The following is a 20747-nucleotide window of genomic DNA, read 5'->3' on the forward strand; positions in this document are numbered from 1 at the left end:
CTGTTTGCTTTCAACTGTGTGTAAGAGGAAGAAAAACTGCAAAATGGCGGGTTTGCTGAGGCCGAGCTCGTCGATGGAGCTTTTTCCTGGTCAGAGGTGGTCGGGGATGAACAGCGAACATCGGTTGATTTTGTGTCTGGAGCGCGCGGGGCGCTGTATGCTGAAAATTATAGAAAAAATGGCACTTTTACCTTTTATTTGACAAAATGAAACTTGGTGGGAAAATTTGATTCGAAGGACAGATGACGTCGGCAGGGGGTACGGGACGGATGACATGGTAGGTGTGGTAGTACGGATGGTGACATGGCAAGTGACATCAACAAAGGACAACTGACGTTAGCAGATGATGTCAGCAAAGGGTCAGCAAGAGGGTAGTAAGCTATTTTGCCCGCACCGCCTTTGGGCTTGGGCGGTTTTTGGCGGAGGGGTCGCGAACAACCTGGGCGCGCGACACGTGTCCACGGTACGAGGCCAAAACCGCCAATTCACTGGGACGTAAAGTTCAGCAGTGGAGGGGGTCGTGATATGAATATCAGCCGTCGGATGCGAGGGCTGAGATCGGACGGCGGACGCTTAGCGGAGATGGCAGATGGTTAATGTGAGGCCCAATCAAATAAATTAAAGTTTTTTTTTTTTTTTAAATGTGTCGGGGGCATAATTTCAATGGTTCGGGGTTTGGTTATTAATCAACCCTGACGGTGATTAATCCCAAGATTTTGCGCGCGGTGGGTTATTAATCGGCTCCAAATAAACCATTAATCCCCAATTAAACAGTGATATGGTTATAGTTAACTGGGGCGGGAAATATTAATACATGGGGTTTTTTATTATATACATATATTAATATGGGGAAGGGTATATTTGCATGGGAATTATATAATAAAAGTTAACAGTTAATATGAAAAAATGATTCGAAAACAAGCGCTAAGTTATAATGTTTAAAAACTTAGGCTTAAGGGGAAAAAAGGGGTTTTTGTGATATTTGTACAATTTCCTAAGTAAAAGGGGTTTTACTTAGGCTTTTTATGAAATGAGATGGATGGAAGGAGTTGTTTGGTGATATTAAGCAGATCTTAATATCTTTGGGGGGGGAGATTAGTAAGTGATTGGGGAGAAGTGTGAAGGGGAGTTAGTCATGCCTTGCTTGAGCTACTCCAAAAAATATCTGCCATGGCACTTGTGATAGAGATAATATTAACACATTTTAAGAGACAAAACCTATCACTAGTCTCATTCTGCAACTGCAATCTAGCTACCCAACCTACTTTGCCTAGCATTTTTTTCCTTCTTTCACTTGGGTGCACTTAGATTGGCAAACCCTCATAAATCTTCTTTTTCTTTTCATGGGAATCCTACCTAAGTCTGCACTTATTACATCCAAGGGCTCAGATTAAATTATTGAGCTCCTTTGCTTCTCTACTTATCTACTTATCTGCCAAGATTAAACAGTTTGGACAGATTTTTATTCTCTATCTCTAAAACATGAAATTCAAAACATGAACTGGCCAAGATTAAGCTGTTTGGCCATTCATCAATGGTGGCAAAAAGTTTCAACAAGCTGTACATGATGCCTTATTTACAGAAAATAAAATAGTAGTGGAATTTGGACTTGCACACTTTCCTAGTATATTTTTATTTAGGGTTCATTTCTTTTCATTTCTTCTTTTGACCATTTATTTTTTTCACCCTTTGATTTTTCTTTTAGGGTATACCCTCCTTACATTTTTTACATTTTTTGCTTTTTTTTTTTTTTAATAATATGGAAACCATTACAGCAAGGAAAGGTATGAACATATTATAGAGCTCAACCAGTCAATCATGAAATATGACACCTATAACTATAGGAGTATAACACCACCCATTATTCCTGAATTAACAATAAAGCCACCAAAGGGAGTCATACATAAATCCACATTTAATCCTCGTGCTCGAGCTGTATAGAATTACAACATATTGGAGGATTTGGCTCAATCGCCATCCGCTATGTCAACACTTGAGGTACTATAGAATTTCCCCTCCCAAAAGCAGGCTTTGTTATCAGCAATAGGTGGGATTGATCCAGTAGAATCCAATATTGTGGCATTTAATCATAAAGGATATACACCTCAGTTACAGGCCCAACTTGCTTTCCTTATACAAGTAAAATCCCTCAATAAAACTGTTCATCGAACAATCATTGATGAGGGCGCATCTACCTGTATTATGTCAATGAGTTGCTAGAAAACTTTAGGTTCACCACCATTGTTGCGATCATCAACGACATTAAATGCATTTGATGGAAGAACATACACGCCGTATGGGATTTTAAGTAACTTGCAAGTTGAACTGGGGGGCAAGACAGTAGAGATTGAAGTCGAGGTCATTGATGGAAACCTTGATTACAATATCTTACTGTGAAGGCCTGGATTTATGCTATGGCTGCCGTTGTGTCTACATACTTTAGAAAGATTTCATTTCCCTTCCAAGGTGGAATCACAATCATCGACCAACTAGCCTTTTTTCCCAACAATTCACAAGCTACTGGAAGCATTCCATTGATCCATGGAAGTCATCAATCACTTCAAAATGTCAGAGTAGGTCTCCTAAAAGACCCTTCCTTAATGGGTACTTTTGCCCTCCCGCCTCCACCTAGACTCGCAGAAGTGGCCACAGTGGAAACCTATCATATGATATCTTCTACATCCCCTGAAATTAGAAAGAACTCTCACAATTTTGATAGTGCGGATCACAACGAGGTGTTGCCTCCAAGCCCCATGGAATCTTTGTAGCAATCAATTTTCTGGGCCTGGGCGGCAAACCCGAATCAACACTCTACGAGTGTTTGGATAGATAGGCCTTTAAAGTATGGTAGCTCTTTTGATCCTTGGTCTCGTATACATTCTACAGACGAAGGAATCATCCATTCAATGATGATAGGAGAGACGTCATGGGAAGATTACCACCATCATTCCCACCTTCAAGATAACATTGAAGATTATTCAAGTGACCTTAATCATCCTTCAGTTTTTTATTTTTTATCAAATACTGTAAATACAGTAGATTCTGAACGAAATCTATCCAATATTGAAGAAACTATCGCCATTAATATCTCGACCAAACCTAATGTTGTAGAGAATATTCACGTTGGAAAATCTTGTTCTCCATCAGAACTGGAAATTTACTCCTCTCTCTTTCACGAATTCAGATGTCTTTGCATGGTCATATGAAGAAATGCTAGGCATTGACTTGAGAATTGTTGAACATGAAATTAAGATGTATCCAGATGTCAAACCAGTACGACAACGGCTTCGACCTGTCCATCCGAAGAAAGCCGCTGCCATTAAAGCGGAAGTTGAAAAACTTTTGCATGCTGGTTTCATTTACCCTGTTCCTCTCACTGATTGGATATCCAATATTGTTCTTGTAATGAAAAAACTAGGAACAATGAGAGTGTGTGTCGATTATGGGGATGTAAATCAAGCGTTTCCGAAGGAAAACTATCCTACACCCTTCATTGACCAGATAATTGATGAATGTGCCTAATGCAAAATCTTTTCATTCATGGACAGATTTTCCAGATACAATCAAATCAATATCCGCCCACAGGACTAGTCGAAGACTACATTTATATGTCCGTGGGGCACATTCGCATATCGTAAATTGCCTTTCGGTTTGAAGAACGCAGGGGAAAATTTTCAAAAGGCAATGAATTACACCTTCCATGACATCAAACACATCGTTCAACCGTATCTCGACGATCTACCAGCTCATTCGCGAAAGTGGACTAATCATCCACAGCATTTGAGAGCCATATTTCTACATTGTCGACACTACAATATACGACTCAATCCGCACAAGTGTGTGTTTTGCGTTGGTTCTGGTCAATTACTTGGTTTCGTAGTTTCTAAGGACGAAATTCGACTCGACCCATTTAGGGTTCATGCAATCCTTCACATGCCTCCACCTTCAAATTACTTCAGATTCAGAGACTCCAAGGCAAAGCTAACTTTCTGAGGAGGTTCATTCCACATTATGCTGAACTCGCTAAAGGTTATAATCGTATTTTGAAAAAAGTAGTACCCTTCCATTGGGATTAGGTTGCGCAAGCTTCCTTTGATGCTTTAAAAGATTCCCTAATAAAAGCATCATTAATGTACGCTCTTGACCATCAAAAAGACTTTGACCATTATCTCGCCGCTGCAGATACGACCATAGCCATGGTTTTAGTGCAAGAAGATAGTGGAATTGAACATCCAATATATTATTTAAGTCGCAATATTAATGATACAGAAAGCAAGTACTCTTATGTTGAAAAATTGGCTTTAGCAGCCGTTCAAGCAGTATAGAAATTTTGACACTACGTTCTCTTTCGCAAAACTACCATTGTGTCAGATTGCAACCCTATGACCTACATTTTGTCGCGTCAATTGCTATGGGGCAAATATTCCAAATGGATAGCCATTTTGCAAGGGTTTGATCTAGAATTCACCATATCCAAATCAAAGAAATCTCTCATCTTTGCAGAGTTACTTTGTGACCTTCCCTCGTCATCCAACGATTTAACATCCAAAGCATCAATTGTGGATGAGACTCTGTTTCTAATATCGTCAAGCGATCCATGGTATGGAGATATACTGGTCTATCTCCAAACCCAAACTTTTAGGCCTAACACCTCTCGCTCTGAACAATGACATACTCGATACCAAGCCAAAGACTACCTGATCATTGGCGATACGCTTTACCGTCGTGGTGTCGATACAGTTCTATGAAGGTGCCTCACGCATGAGGAGGCCGAAAAAGTTTTGAATGATTGTCATTCAGGTGCTTGTGGGGGGCATCTATCTGGTTACGCTACTGCACAAAAGATCTTACGAGTAGGTTACTTCTGGCCCACCATATTCAAATATTGCATAACTGTAGTCAAAATTTGCCATGCTTGTCTGATTTTTGATCGCAAAACTAGATTACCACCTGCACCACTGCATCCAGTAGTTGCTGTTGGGCCATTCGCTAAATGGGGCATTGATTTCATGACATGTAACCCCACCTCGGTCGGGGGGCATGGGTATATTATAGTTGTTGTCGACTATTTTACAAAATGGGCCGAGGCGATGCCTACATTAAACAACAGCGGCGAAACGGCTGCTCTTTTCTTTTTTAATCATGTAGTTTCTAGATTTGGTGTTCCACAGGCTATAGTCACAGATCATGGGTCGCATTTTTGCAATCACATGATGATTGAATTGACTACCAAATTAGGATTGTCCCACGACAATTCTACTCCATATTATCCACAGGCTAACGGACAAGTTGAGGCAATCAACAAATTCCTTAAGCGCATGTTGCAGAGAATGATTGGAGTCCACAAACGGAATTGGCATTTAATCCTATACTCAGCTCTGTGGGAATATAGGAGTTTGATGAGAAATGCGACCGGATTTACGACTTTTCAGTTGGTGTATGGTCTGGAAGCTGTCTTGCCAATTCAGTGTGAAATCTCGTCCCTCAAGCTTGCAATTGATCTGCTTCCCAGAACTTTTGAAGAAGAGGCTTGTTTCTTGGAACTAATCCACGTGGATGAAACCCATCCTGATGCCGTGTTGGCTAACGAAGCACATAAGAAATGTGTCAAGGCGCAATTTGACAAAAATGTCAAGCCTCGTGTCTTCTTAGAAGGTGACCTGGTCTTGCTTTACGATCAGGATTCTGAAAAATTAGGAGCGGGTAAATTCGAACCATTATGGATGGGCCCCTACATTGTTAAATGGGTATTGACAAAAGGAGCCTACGAGCTGGTCGATTATGATGGGATCCCACTATCACAACCCCGAAACGGGTTGTATCTTAAACGTTACTATGCTTGATTAAGTGTAGTAAACTCTTTGTACATATGATTTTATCGCATTTTTGTGTCTTTTTTTAGAGTTGTCATTTTGGTTCGGTAATCCACTTCGTATTTTGTTGCAGATATCAAACTTTTTGGAAACATTTGTTGGGTACGCCGACGGAGATAGTCGTAGTATGCAGAACCTATCTTCTACATCCTAGGCCATTTTTGCTCCAACCGGTGAGTAAGTGAGTTTCAGGGGGATATGTATTGGCCAATCAACGAACAACATTGCTGAGTATATCACATTGATTAAACTTCTCTCTAATGCCATTTCACATGGCGTATGCTGACTCGTTGTCAAGCTAGATTCACAACTCGTCATTCTACATGTTATAGACATATTTGGGCACTGCAACCCCAAACTCATATGTCTATAAACCAAGGGCTCTTTAGTCCCTAAAAGTGTTGTTTCATACCCTAAAGGATCATGGTCAACTGATTACATCATTTCCCAGAAGTTCCACCTGAAAAACCACTCAGAATTGGCCAAAACTGGACCATACTGACTGCTCCATGGTCAAGGTGCGATGCATACTGGCTGCCACACTAGCCAGGTGCGATGCATACTGAAATTTCCTTATATAGGGTGTGATGAGTGAGAATAGACAAATGGAAGAGATAGTTTGCTAAGTGGATGATCATGGAATCTTCCAGAAACTTCTCCTGTGACACTTGCCTCTCTGAATTCACCCAGGGATGAGTAAGAGATCAATGAAATCTCCACATGGAACCAAGAACTATCAGTGGAATGACACTAATAAAAAACCTAGAGCTGACTCACACCCTTGCAAGACATCTATAAATGGATCCCTCCTTTGAGAGATTTAGAGGCTGGAATTTTGTAATTTGTAAGGAAGTGTTGTTGGTTTATCTATGAGAAGAGACATTGTATTGTTGGGTGATTTTGCTTTTCATGAGGTGAAGAGGGCTTCTATGCTAGGAGGATGATGCTGGATCAGATAGCTGGGTTGTAATCCCCTCTTCTACTATTAATAAAGTTCTTTGAGTTTTCCTCCATATAATCGTGTATTTGTGAATCTTATTATTTATGAATGCAATTGTATGGTCAATGGATTTCTGATTCTGCATTGTTTTAGATAGAGATGCTTTGATGGTTTTCTGTTACTTTGACTCTACAGGTACTCTTTGAAGCGGGACAAGTAGGAGAAGAGGGTGAATTCTATCAAGGGAAAGAGAAATCAAGCAAGGATCAAAGCGGAAGATCCAGGTTGGTCCTATTTTCTTCCCTCTTATCTATTACACCTAAAGGAAATCTCTAATTGCTTTGATTGTTTGTTTCTAAGATAGCTACCCATCTTAGTGGGACTAGAAATTCGAATCGACACTAGTTTTCCCTGAAACACTATAGCTTACTGGCGTTTATTCCATTTGGAACCCAGCTATTTATTGCATGTTCCTAAGAGTCAGGATTCTGGAAAGACAGTTTGATTCCATTCAATATCAACACATTTCCAGGAACTTAAATACATTAACAGATTCATTAGCAGACTATGTGTTAGATAGACATTTGCAGCATTTGTAAATAAAGCATTTTATATCAACATTTGCATCAGGATTGCATAACTTAACCAAAATAAAACTCCGAAAATAAAAAAATATATAGCTATTTATAGTTTTTACAAAATGTCTTGTGTCCAAGACAAAATCGGTCATCTGACCAAGAAACTCAAAATGAATGCAGAAAAGCATCCTAGACTAATGATGCTGGTGATAACATGTCACCGTTTGTGCGATCATGCGCAAGAGCCTGGTCCATCGACTCAGCACACCAGTAGTATGGTGCTATAACCTCAAAGGTAACTCATTGGTCCTGACATCCTGAATACCGAGAGTGAGGCCCTCAATCTGATCCTGCAACACTGCCAGGGTCTCTGATATGTCCAGATCCCGAAGGACGACCCTCCCTATAGCCTCTCCTGTTGGAGTGTCATCTACTACCCATGGGCATGCCACTGGTCGCATTGGTTCAATATCTGCACACACATATGAGTTTGATTAGTCTTGATAACATTAAAAACAAAAAAACAAAAACATTATAAAACTGATAAACAAATATATGGTCGAATCATTTTACCTATAGCACTCCACTACTCGCCAGCTGGTAGTGCCAATCTGGGTCGCCTTGGAAATCCAACACGACGTATGGATACTCCACAAATACCATCTCCTGACAGTTGAACCACTCGAAAAAGGCATCAGAGAAGGAAATCTGTGACTGACCAGCATGTCTGGCCATAAGATCAACCCATCTCTGCATCCGTGGTTCCCTCGGTGCTGGCAATCCCAGTGAAATGTTCTGAAGCTGTATCAGTGGAATCCTCTCCAAAGAAAAAGCAATCAATATGGAACCGTAGCCAAAATTCGTGGTTCTTCCATTCTTTACTTTAGAGAGTTGCTCTTTTATGATAGGAAGTATTGCCTCACACCAATTGAACACCTTTTATTCCAGGCATTCCAGGGCATGCTGCATGTAAGATCTGTTTGCCAAGTGTAAAGCCGCGCTGCCAGCCAATCTAGCAAAGGTAAATAAAATGGTCCTCAAGGGCCGATCAGTGACATCCCGGATATTGATCTTTCCATCTCTGCTAGGCTGAGATCCATCTCTGCAGAATTGACGAATATAGTCTTTCACAGATTCACCTCCACGGGCGAATCCTGATAGTGAAAGAGGGGCACCATGCCTCGACAAACCCATCAGAAAGTAAATGTCCTCGACTGTCAATGGAATAGATTTACCTCTAATCTAGAATACCTGGTCAATCAGATCCCAAGCATCGAGAAAATACTGCAACAAATTGATCTGTTGCCTCATGCTGGATATGCGGAAGAACTTCAGCAAGCCACAATTTCATAATGCAGCAACTGTGCCCTGGTCATGTAAAGCAATCATGTCCTCCTCTTCATGTTCTCATTCATGCCATGTGATGACCATCTTGATCCAACAAATGTCTGAAATGAAGACAAAAGATGAGTTAGGATCCAAATTTGAGCAAAAACAAGAAAAAATTTGATGAAAAATCACTGTGTAAAGTTGCCTTTCTGCGCCCATCACACCCTGCCTTTGAGCAAGGTGGGATGCATACTGACTGACCTGTTGGCAGCTTAGTATGAATCGTACCTTTTGATAAAGGCTAGGTGTGATGATTGGGGAATGAGATCTTCAAACCCTAGGGGCCCAGAAATGTGGAAAAACTAGCTCAGAATCAAGAAAATATGGAATGAAAATGAAGATCTCAGGGTTAGCTCCTACTTGGTCCTAACGGCATGGAGAATAGTCCACCAGATCTCTTGAAATCAACTAGTGAAATTTGAGGGGGAAAACCACTCCAGAACTCCAAAATCCCAAATTTGAAATGAAATGATGAAAATGAAAGGTGAAACTACTTTTGTATCTACTATTCACGTACTTTGAGTAAAATGTTAGTTTTAGTTCATTTTTCCTACATATATGTGTATTTCTAATCAATTTGATGGAGTGATTGAGCAAGTTAAACGACCGTCAAAAGAAACTCATGTGCTAAACAATGAATTGAACATCTTTGACCAACTTAACCAAACATATGTTTGTTCATTTCAAGCTTGTAAAAGTAATGAAACCTACCACCGAGCATAATTCCCCCACGGTTCAAGCTCGTTAAAAAATGAACCCACCTTCAGTAAAGAACCTCTGTGATTGCCATGCTATCAACCTTTTGAGCCTTGGTTGTGTACCTCCCATCACCTCCTTCTTGTTAAACTCATTAAAACAATAGCGACAAACTTGTCCACCTAGACAAGAATGAGTTTCATTGTCACTAGACTCGTTAAAACATAGCGACAGGTTTGCCCGAAGGGAAAATTATAAAACAAGCATATGTTATCCTCCTCAAGCTTGAAAAAAATAAAGAGGTACTAGTCAGCAATGACTGGGGAGAAAGGGAAGAAAACTTGAAAACTTTATGGTAGTAGGTCACTCTTGAACATGACACTTTCACTCTATCACCATGATTGAGTCAGGTTGGGTTATTCCGTTCACCGGTCACTTCACCATTGGTCTTTCACACCATCCATTTTGGGGTTAACGCTAGCAATCCATCTCAGTGTCACCGATATGTTCAAGAGAAGTCATTCAATTGAGAATTCATCATCCAGTTAATGCCTCATCCACTACAATACCTTCAACCTCCATTTTTCATGACCGCCATTCCTGAACTGTGTGTCGTTAGATTGTTTTCACCTCCAGAAAATCATTTGCTTCGTTTCGTGTCGTAGATGTGGGATACATCAAGGCCCTCCTACGACGAGTCACTTCTTGTCGACATCAGCTCATTATCCAAGAATTTGACTTAGAAACAACCCTTTCAGTACTTTGAAGCTTGCATGCCTCAATGGCAAGTTTCTCACATTCGACAACAGGTTGACATCAATGGCCTTTGACCGAAAGATTTTGCGTGGTGTTTGAAATCGGATCATATATTCACACCACGTGACTTGTACTGTAGTACCTTGAGGGTCATCATCATTATCGGTGATTCCTCTCACGTCTGTTAACAGCTCGCATTATTGGCTGGTAATCAGGCAATGTCTTTCCATGTTCGACTTCAGAACATCTTTTCACATGGATTGACTTGTACATCGGGCGAAGATTGAACGAGTTTGAAGACCTCGGATCTAGTTTCATCCATCTGGGCTGCGATATATTTAGGGATATAAAAACATCAAAAGTACAAAGCTGCTGCACATATGGTCATCCAAACCAAGGATGATGACTCTACATATGAAGAATCACTAGTCTGCATTTGCCAACGACTATCTGATCTATGTACATGAAATGAATTTATAAAGGTGAGCATGGGAATGCCCGCCTCAGTTAAATCATGAAAATTATATTATGATGATGTATTGTATTGTATCTTATACAGGTCACCTTCCAGTTTCGAAACCTTTGATCCTCATGATAAAGCATTTCACCCGACATCAAAGATTTATGACTTCATGCTTTAGGGGGCAACTGTTATAGACATATTTGGGCACTTCAACCCTAATCTTATATGTCAATAAACTAGGGCTCTTTAACCCCTAAAAGAGTTATTTCATACCCTAAAAGGACATGGTCATATGATTACATCATTCCCCAAAAGTTCCACCTGAAAAACCATCCAGAAATGGCCTAAACTGAACCATACTGACTGCTACACTGGCCAGGTGCGATGCATACTGAGTGATACACTTCTCAGATGTGATGGATACTATTTGGGCCTTCTATAGGGTGCGATGAGCGAGGATGGACAAATGTCTGGGACATTTTGCTAAGTGGATGCTCATAGAATCTTATAGAAACTTCCCCTCTGACACTTTCCTCTCTGAATTCACCCAAGGATGAGTAAGAGATCTGCACTTCAGTGATCTCCCCTCTTGTGGAAACAAATGTAATAAGTGGAATGACACTAATCAAACCCTAGAGATGACTCACACCCTTGCACACATCTATAAATGGATTCCCCATTAAGATATCCAGGGGCTGGAATATTGTGAATTGCAAGTAAGCGCTGATAGTTTGAGGAAAGAGCATTGTATTGTTGGGTGTGATCTTGCTATTTCATGAGGTGAAGAGGGCTTGATGCTGGGAGGATGATGCTGGATCAAACAACTGGGTTGTAATTCTCCCTTCTATTTAATAAAGTTCTTCGAGTTTTCTCCGATATAACTGTGCAATTTTGAATGTTATTATTTGTGAATGCCATTGTATGTTCATTATATTTCTGATTTGTAATGATTATGATATAATAGATCAAGATGCTTTGATGGTTCTTTGTTACTGTGTTTCTACAGGTACTCTCCAAGCGGGATAAGTACAAAGAGGATTTGCAAGTTCTGTCAAGGGGGAGAGAGATCAAGCAAGGAGTTAAGCAGAAGATCCAGGTTGGTTCCTTTGTCTTTCTCTTATCTATTATACATAGAAGAAATCATGAATTGCTTTAAACTGTTGTTTCTAGGATATCTGCCAAATATAGAGGGCTAGTCGATCGAAAAGACACTAGTTTTCCCATAAACATAGCGTATTTGGAATTTGAATTTGACCGTTCCCCCCACTTCTGAGTCATTCATGCATTCTTGGTGGCATATTGTCCCAAATCTAGCCCTTAACTTGTGTCTTAGTTGCTCATCGCCCGCTCCCTTTTGCCTTAAATTAGACATCTTGTCATGAACAGTGACACCAATGGTTACTTCCCAATTTACTCGCGTGACAGCGCAGCCCCCCGTGCGTGGGCGCGAACCTTGTACCATGTTGATTCTACGCGCACCTCCTTCACCGCGCAGTTCCAAAACAGACTGATTTAGAGTCCCGCACTCTCTTTCAACTGTTTGGAGTGCTGAGACTGTGCTCCCTATGGATAGTCAAGTGGTCACACCATCTGTGCGAGACTTCAATTCGCCTTCCAGGATAGTCCGTGGACACCCCTCAACTGCCCTTGCGATAACCAGCGCCGCGTGTTTTATCTTATGTGGTACGCTCCCCTTGTTACTATGTTTGGTAAGGTGCGGTCTCAGCCATGGTAGCAGAGTCATAAATTCTCGGCAAAAATCTTCTAATGCAGTGGTATGACCATTTGTATCTTGCCTTGTCATTCTTGGTTTATCGACGAGACATACTTGGGTGACCTCGTTCTCCAGTGTTTTGATCTTAGCATCCTTCAACATGCTTTTCTTCCTCAATCATACCCGATCTTCTTCGAGAGCGCGAAGTCTAAGGTTCACTCATCGAATGGCTTTTCAAATCCTTATATGGTATTCCTCGTGTAGCTGTGTGATTCCTTCATCCTAGTCTTCACGCGCTGTCATATCTACGAGAGCTATTACGTGTGGGTTCCTTTTGGCACTCCCTTCAGAAATTTTTGTTTCTACTTTGTTTCGCACCTTTGGAATCATCTCTGTGCTCAGGTTTTTGCACATGGTTCTATAGGCCCATCGAACCACTCGCACGCGCTAGTCCCAATCAGTTCGTCTCGCCTAGTGAACCTTGTTTAGTATTCCGTGCACTCTATGGAATGCCTTGTCGTGGAGAATTTATAACGCGCATCGCCTTTCCTGCTGCTGTGGTTTGTTTTGATTCTCTAGGCTGGGGCTGGTGTGCGCTTGTGTGGACTATATAGCATACGTCTATACCCATCGGGAAAGGTGGGTGCGCAAGTTGTTTCGCCCCTACTCATTATCTTTCGTTCGAAGTGAGGTTTTCCAAAACCGAGGTGCATCATCCTTCTACATCTGTGCTAGTCTTCAAAAGTTTCTTGATGCGTACCCCACCATCGTGTAGGTGTTGTGCGCAGTGCCCACTTCAACACATCGAACCACTGCTGTTCTGGTACTGCACTTTTGAATTTGCTTAGAAATTCATCCACTACTGACAACCCATCATATGTCGGTAGCTCCCTTGCCTCTGTTGTTACGCAATGCAATGACTTGATCATCATGTTGTAGTTCAGTGTTGTTACTTCGTGCAGCTGATTATGCCATCACTCTATCTCTTCGAAGTGCAGGAGCTTTTGCGCTCCCACAAAATCCTTCCATCTGCAGTTGAATTCACCCAATCCTCTCCTTGTGTAGTTATCTTGTAGATACAGTTGAGATTGTCATCACTATCATCGTCGCGTACCGGTTTAGTGTATCGCGCTCCTTCGGTTGGATCCAGCGATATTACTACGCATAGTGACTTTCTCAAAGATCATTTTGCGCTTCTTCATATTTATGACTCTGTTCATGTTAGTAGCCTAGTCTATTCCTAGTAGCACGGGATAGGGATTGCTGTCATCGACAATTTCAATCACTTCAAAATTTTCCTGCGCGCTCGTGCCTTCAATATCAACTGTCACTCCTTGCAATCTTCCCATGGGCAAAATCTTTTGTTGGTTCGCCATTCGTAACTGAATAGGGGACCATTGTAATGCGAGTCTGCCCATGCGTTCCCATGTTTTCTTTGGTAGTACATTCACGTCCGAACCCAGATCCAAGATTACCTAAATCATTTCATATTCACCTATTTGTGCAGTCAACCTATCTCCCTTCCTGTGCACAATGCATGCTTTCCAAGTTTTCGGACCACGCATGGTTCTCCTGACCCCGCGCACCTAGTGATAAGTTCTTGTAGCCCTTTGACTACCTTGTTGTCATGTAGCAGTTTCATGCATGTCTCCAGAAAGGTAGTGAGCATTGAAAGATCCATCCTTGGTTCTAGTTGTTCCTTACTACCTGAAGTGGAGGCCTCCATGAAGCTCTTCTTAGCTTCCATGAATGTCTCCTTCACGCGTTCTCAGTCAAATTCGAGTTCCTTTGTGGGAGCCTTGGGAACCCATGCACTATCTTCTGGCTACTTCCCTTTATCATCTCCCGTGGCCATACCACTCCTGAGCATCATGTTTACATTTGGGTCTTCTTCGTGCAGTTCAAACCTCATCATTTGTAAATTCTGGGTCGGAGGGGGCTGGAGTACCCCCTTTTCGCGCATATTCGCTATCAACGAAGGGAAATATTCTACCTCATGATCAAACTAATTACAGTACCAACATGATATCCTAGTTGGGTTCGTACAATCGCGAGCATAATGCCCAGACCCTTCGCAATTGTAACAAATTATCTATTCGCAACCCCCTCCTAGTCCCATTCCACCTCGACCTCGACCGTGCTGCTGAAACCCAATGCGTGCCATCCCTGCATTTGGGTTGAGGGCTCATGTTTTGGTCTACACCCTGTAGGCAGGAGTCCGATCCATCATTAGTTCATAGCTTCAGCAGGTCCATTTGTCATGGCTATCGACCTGTAGAAATTACAAAACAATTGTTGGGACGTTTGTGTATACTTTTGCAACAGGCCATCCCTGCATTTGGGTTGAGGGCTCGTGTTTTGGTCTGCACCCTGTAGGCAGGAGTCCGATCCATCATTAGTTCATAGCTTCAGCAGGTCCATTCGTCATGGCTACCCACCTGTAGAAATTACAAAACAGTTTTGGGACGTTTGCGTATACTTCTGCAACAGGTGACAATTATCTGTGGTATGTTTTCCTCCTATCTGGAAGATGGTGCACCATAATGTAGATGTCGCGCTCAACCCTACCTGCACCTTCGGTCTTAATGGCATTGGCCCTCCTCCTACCAAGTAGTTCGTGAACACTAGACAATGGTCATTGTCATGCCCTTGGCATTTGCATTTTATGCACCATACTTCCTCGCGCACCTCCGACCGAGTTGTCCTATCTTGTTTCAAACTTTTCATCTCTAAACATAGATTCTGCAGTTGCACGTGGATTTGTTGGCTCCCAACCCAGGGTCTTGTATAGGGTCTCATGCAATCTCATTGCCATTTCCAACGCTTTGGCTTGGGTGAAAAGTTTTTGCTGTGACAACGTCATCCTTTAGTGTGGCGTATGTGAGGCCAAAAACCATGCGCGATGTTGTGCATCTGTTAATGTCATATTGGCTTCACGGATCATACTCTTCAGCCTTTGGTCCAGATCCCAGGGGGTCTCACCCAGGAGCATTGCGATCTCCTTAAACCCGATGATTGATTGTGTCTCTGATTTTGGCCTGCTAAATTCCCTGTTCAATGCAGTCTGGATCCTTGCAATTCTTGCGTTCAGGTGGTCATTAGAATGCTTGATATACCACATTAATGCGCGATCCTGTAGCGCGCTCACTAGTTTAGCCTTTTTAATATTATCATCCATGACGCCCTGTGCTTCCCATACTCTTACCACAAACCAGAATTGGTCCGGATCTTCATTTCCTACTCCTTTGAACACCGATAGTTTGACCACACTTGCCATACTGAGCTGCGGTGGTGGTGGAGGTGGAGTGGGTGGAGATGGCGGTGAGGAGGGTGAAGCGGGTGGCGGTGTGGGTGGTAAATGTGGGATTCTCTGTCTTATCAAACTGACTGTGCTTCTCGAAGAGACTTTCGCGAGCTCCTCTTCGCTTTCCCGCGAGGGTGAAATTAAGGGATTGTTTTCGAACTCCTCACTACTTCCGCTTTTGTGTATCTTTCCCTCCACGTAGTTCTAAACATTAATTTATTTGCATAATCCGCTTTTCACATAATAGCAACTTAATCCAAGTGTTCAAAGATTTAATATACTTACCTCGCGGTCCCTTGAGAAAACGTCGCTCTGCCTCGCTGTAGCTGACGGTCGTGTCTACCATGAACTCAGTGATAAATCCTCCTATTATTCGGTCGAGCCAGTGGTCCACAGCTCGTGCTATCTTATCTTCTGAGGCTTCTAGTTTGCGCACTAGTTCCGGAGTCCACACTATTGGTTTGTTGAGCCTACACCTTCCCTGGCTATCTGCTAACTTTGTGATCCACTCATACAGCTCAAATGGAAAATATGCAAAGAAAATTTCGTGGATTTCAGTGTACAAGTAGCGATCCAACCACTGTTCCTTAGATACTCATGGATTTCTGTTTTCCTGCACCGCGAACTCGTGAATCTTCTTGTCCAACCACTCTTCAATTTCTTTCTTTGTAGGATTCCAGTGGCACGACATCAGACATCCTTTATGCAGATCCTGGTCCCGGCAACGGAACCATTTGTTGGCTTGTATGGGCTTGACCCAGGTTCAGAGGTGATTTAGCCAAGCAAATCCCAGTACTACTGGCCCTTTCGACAACAGTTTGTGGAGTGCAGACAAAGGTCTCACCCGAAGTAGTATGGGAGGGTGCTAGAACTAGGTTTCTGCACCCTTGGGATGTCTGAAGGGCTTCTGGAGGTCTGCGGTCTGACCTGTCACTACACGCACCTGCGATCCCTCCACAACCTGTGGTGCGGCTTCCACGTAGCCCTACTCAGGGCGCGACCCGTATAATACCCAAGTTCCTTGCTAATTAACCGATTACTTAACTGGTGGGTGTAAGATTTATGGTTATTACTACATATTCAACAATCATATCAGTGCGCTTGATACATAAATGAATACAAACATAAAGAAGATAATGCACAACAATTACATAGAAATAAGAATCAACTTCTCTTTATTTAATCTTCGATCTTGCTTACAAACTCGACGCCGCCATGCACACTCAGCTACAAGGGTCCGCACGCTCAGCTGCAGACTCTACTAGGCCTCTGCGCACTCAGTTTTAGAGCCTCTTCCTACTACTACAACCCAATACACTTAGAATCCTACTCTAAGCTCGAACCATTCCTTCCGTACTATCTCTATCATCTACTATCTTTACAACTTAGAGCCTCGCTCTATTTATACAATCCCATGGTCAGTAGACCGACATGACTTTACATTACATTACATTACTTTAGGGCGGACGACCCTATGACTTGACCTCTACTTCGTGCTCCGCACCCGCAATTCGCGAACTCTTACAAAACCTTTGACCAAAACTTGGGCTTTAAGCCCAAAAACCTGTTGTGGGGGGATTCCATGCCCAACACTCCTCCTATGACATTAGTGGGGAATAATTCCTCAACCACATTTGCTTCCATAATTCATTGCCTGCTATCATCCATCACGACCATAATTTGGCCTCTAAGGCAACACTTAGCATTTCTGGATCACGCAAACCCAACCCCTAGCTAGATTTGGTAAGATTAGTGTTTCCAATGCCACCAAAGACCACTCTTTGCCTTGTTGGATCCCCACCACAAGAAGTCTCTCCATTTTGACATAAAATTATTCCAGATAGCTTTTGGCACTAGCATGGCTAACATTTGATAAAGCAGAATAGTCTGAAGCACTAACTTGGTGAGTGTCAACCTCCCGACTATATTCAAATATCAAAACATCCAATTGTTAATCTTGTGGGTAAGCTTCATAAGAATGTATTTCCAACATCAAATTCTTTTCGGATTTAAAGCCAAAGGCACCCCCATGTACTTAGGAGGAAGAGTGGCTCTTCGAAACTCTAGCACTTGAGCTAAATGTCACTAAATCGATTCTTTATAGTTAAAATAGAAAATACTTATCTACTCATTATTAATAAGTGTACCTGAAGCTTCCATAAAGGTTTAAAGAAAATAATGAACCTCTTTCAGTTCTTTGAGGCTAGGCTGGAATAATAGGCACACATCATCAACAACTTGATAGTGTGTCACTGGAAAATATTCACCAAATAAACACAACCCTGTCAAAACCCTCTAGGACAAAAATATTTTAAAAAATGGCCCATCTCCTCCATTTCCAAAATAAATAAAAAGAGGGACAATGAATCTCCTCGTCTGAGCCCACGAGATGGATTGAAAGTACCAGAAGGAGAACCATTAATCAAAATAGAAAATAAGAGTGTAGAGATAAGATATATCACCCAATAAATCCACTACTAGGAAGATCCAAAAGCATCAAGGAGCTGCAATAAATAATCCCAACTAATCCTGTCGTAGGCCTTACTCAAATTGACCTTTATCATCATACTTGGTTTCTTTTGACTTTTCAGTGAGTAAATGATATCATGGATTGTGATAATTTTGTTTGAAATATGGTGACCCTCCACAAAGGCAATTTATTTTGTTGAAATAATCTCCTTCAATATTGGTTTTAGTTTATTAACGATAAAAATAACAATCACCTTGTAAATTACATTGCATAATGAAATGGGTCTAAATCTGTTGGGATCTTTAGATTTTCCAGGATTAGGAACTAACAAAATAAACATGGCATTCAATCCTCCCCACATTGACTGAAACTTTATATATTCATCCACCACCTCATTAATCTCATGTCCTAGAAAACTCCAACATGCCTTGAAAAAATATGAAGTGTACCCGTATGGGCCAAGTGCTTTGTTTTGCAGCATTTCCATTATTGCTTCCTCCTCTTCTTGGAATGGAATCGACCTCATCAAAGTTGTATTCTTCTCCTTGCTAACAAGTTTTGGAATGCATGTTGTAATTCTGTTAATATTTGGTTCCTATTACGATGAAGTTTAGTAAGTACATCCTTGTTATAAGCAATCAATTCCTCCTCAATTTCATTATGCTGAATTTTGCTCAAGCCATCTCTTCCGTAAGATTTTTTTTTAGTTGAATGCATGTGTTGTATCATGGATTTGTGAAAAAACTTAGAGTTCTTTCCTCCCTCTAACCATTGAACTCTTGATTTTTCTGCCAGAGTGTTTCTTCCTATTGCCTTTTCAATTCTAAGTTGTTCTGCATGACACCCTCCTCCAACACTAAATCTACAGTGTGGCCTTCTAAGATCATGAATTGCTGAATCTCTTGCATCTGGCATTCCAACCTCTGTTTCTCCTCCAAAATATTTGTTATTCTACATCCTAATGTTTCTTTCAATTCTTTAAGTTTTAACTGGAAGGTACCTTTCTTTATCCATGAACTCTGGCACTTGAATCCATACAATTTCAAATCGCTAAGGGATTATTAAGTTCAATCTCTAGCTGAACAAGCTAATGATCTGATCTAAGTCAAGGAATAATGGTCACTTCTATCAAAATATCCTTATCCATAACTGCTTCCGAAATAAAAATTTGTTCTAATTGACTTGCCGCCTAATGTCCCCCCCTTCTATTGTTCTAAGTAAAAATATCATTGAGGATTTGAACATCCACTAGTTGTAACCTCTCAATAAACTCCAAAAAATAGGAAAATTCTGAGTTTGACCTTCAAATCCCTCCCTTTTTTCATCCAAAGCTCTAATAAGGTTGAAATACCATCAAAGAACCTATAGGGAATCACAAATAAAGATTTTATGTGCCTGGATCAAGAACATAAACTTCTCCCCCACCACATGAGGACCATACACCACTGTCAGACTCATTGTATCCTTTGAACTAAGATAACAAAATTTTCTTGTCAAAATTCAAGGGCTAGCCATCCAGTCTTGAAAAATTACTTCCAATAGATTCCACAAAATTTGTAATCCACTAACACTAGCCCAGGTATCGATAGCCATAACTTCACATCGCCTCCAACAGTTGGCACCTATTTCTCGCAATTTACACATTTTATCTGTTCTCATAAATATCACCGTTTCCTGTTACTATTTATACCCTGAATATTCCACGTTATAATTTTCATTGAAACAAGTGTTGAGAGGTCATGAAAAACTCTAAAAACGTTGTTTCTTGTCTAGATTTTATTAGCTCTTCGCCAATGCTCTAATTTAATTCACACATCGTTTCCTTCCTTTCCTTTTTGCATCCTTTACTAGCAACTCTTTACCTTTATCCTTAATAGCTTGCAAGGATCTAACATCATTACCCCCCACCATACACTAACCCATTTTATTCTTCTAGTGCAAAAAATCCTACACATAGATCTCCCTTTGATCCTTCGACAATTATGCCAAATTCTACATCGCCCAACCATTAATAAGATTAACTAAAGATTCTTCCCCTTCTTCTAAATGATCCAAGTTCTCCTTCATGTATGACATAACTTTAGCAATCCTCGAAAGACCTAAGAAATTCTCCATCTCAGTCTCCTCATCTGAAAATTTCCTCTTTTGTGTGTTTTTATCCCCAAAGGACTCCATTACCATCTTAATCATCATAATATTGTCTGAAAGAGATAAATCCTCCTTTATCCCTTCAAGAACTGCAAAATTATTCTTATACTCAATTTTCTGTTAAGGCTAAGAAACTCTTTGTCCTTGAGTGTTTTTTCATTGAGATGAAACTTTAGTGAAACCCTCATTTGTTTCCAACCCTAACTCCTACTTCTCTTTCCTAATCGATAAATCTCTAAACAAATGACCATGCTCATGACGTCGATGACACTAAAATGGTACATGTTTCTAGTCCAAAGGTTGGGTCCATAACTCCCCTTGATATTCTAAGTCAATTGACTCCGGTAAGGGCTGCGAGATATTCATATAAACACACAGTCTCATATAATACATATTTCTCCCCATTTTGGTGACCT

The sequence above is a fragment of the Pinus tabuliformis genome, chromosome 7 (assembly GCF_031772625.1).
Source record: "Pinus tabuliformis cultivar Carrire ecotype Pingquan chromosome 7, CPIR1, whole genome shotgun sequence".
Lineage (NCBI taxonomy): Eukaryota > Viridiplantae > Streptophyta > Pinopsida > Pinales > Pinaceae > Pinus > Pinus tabuliformis.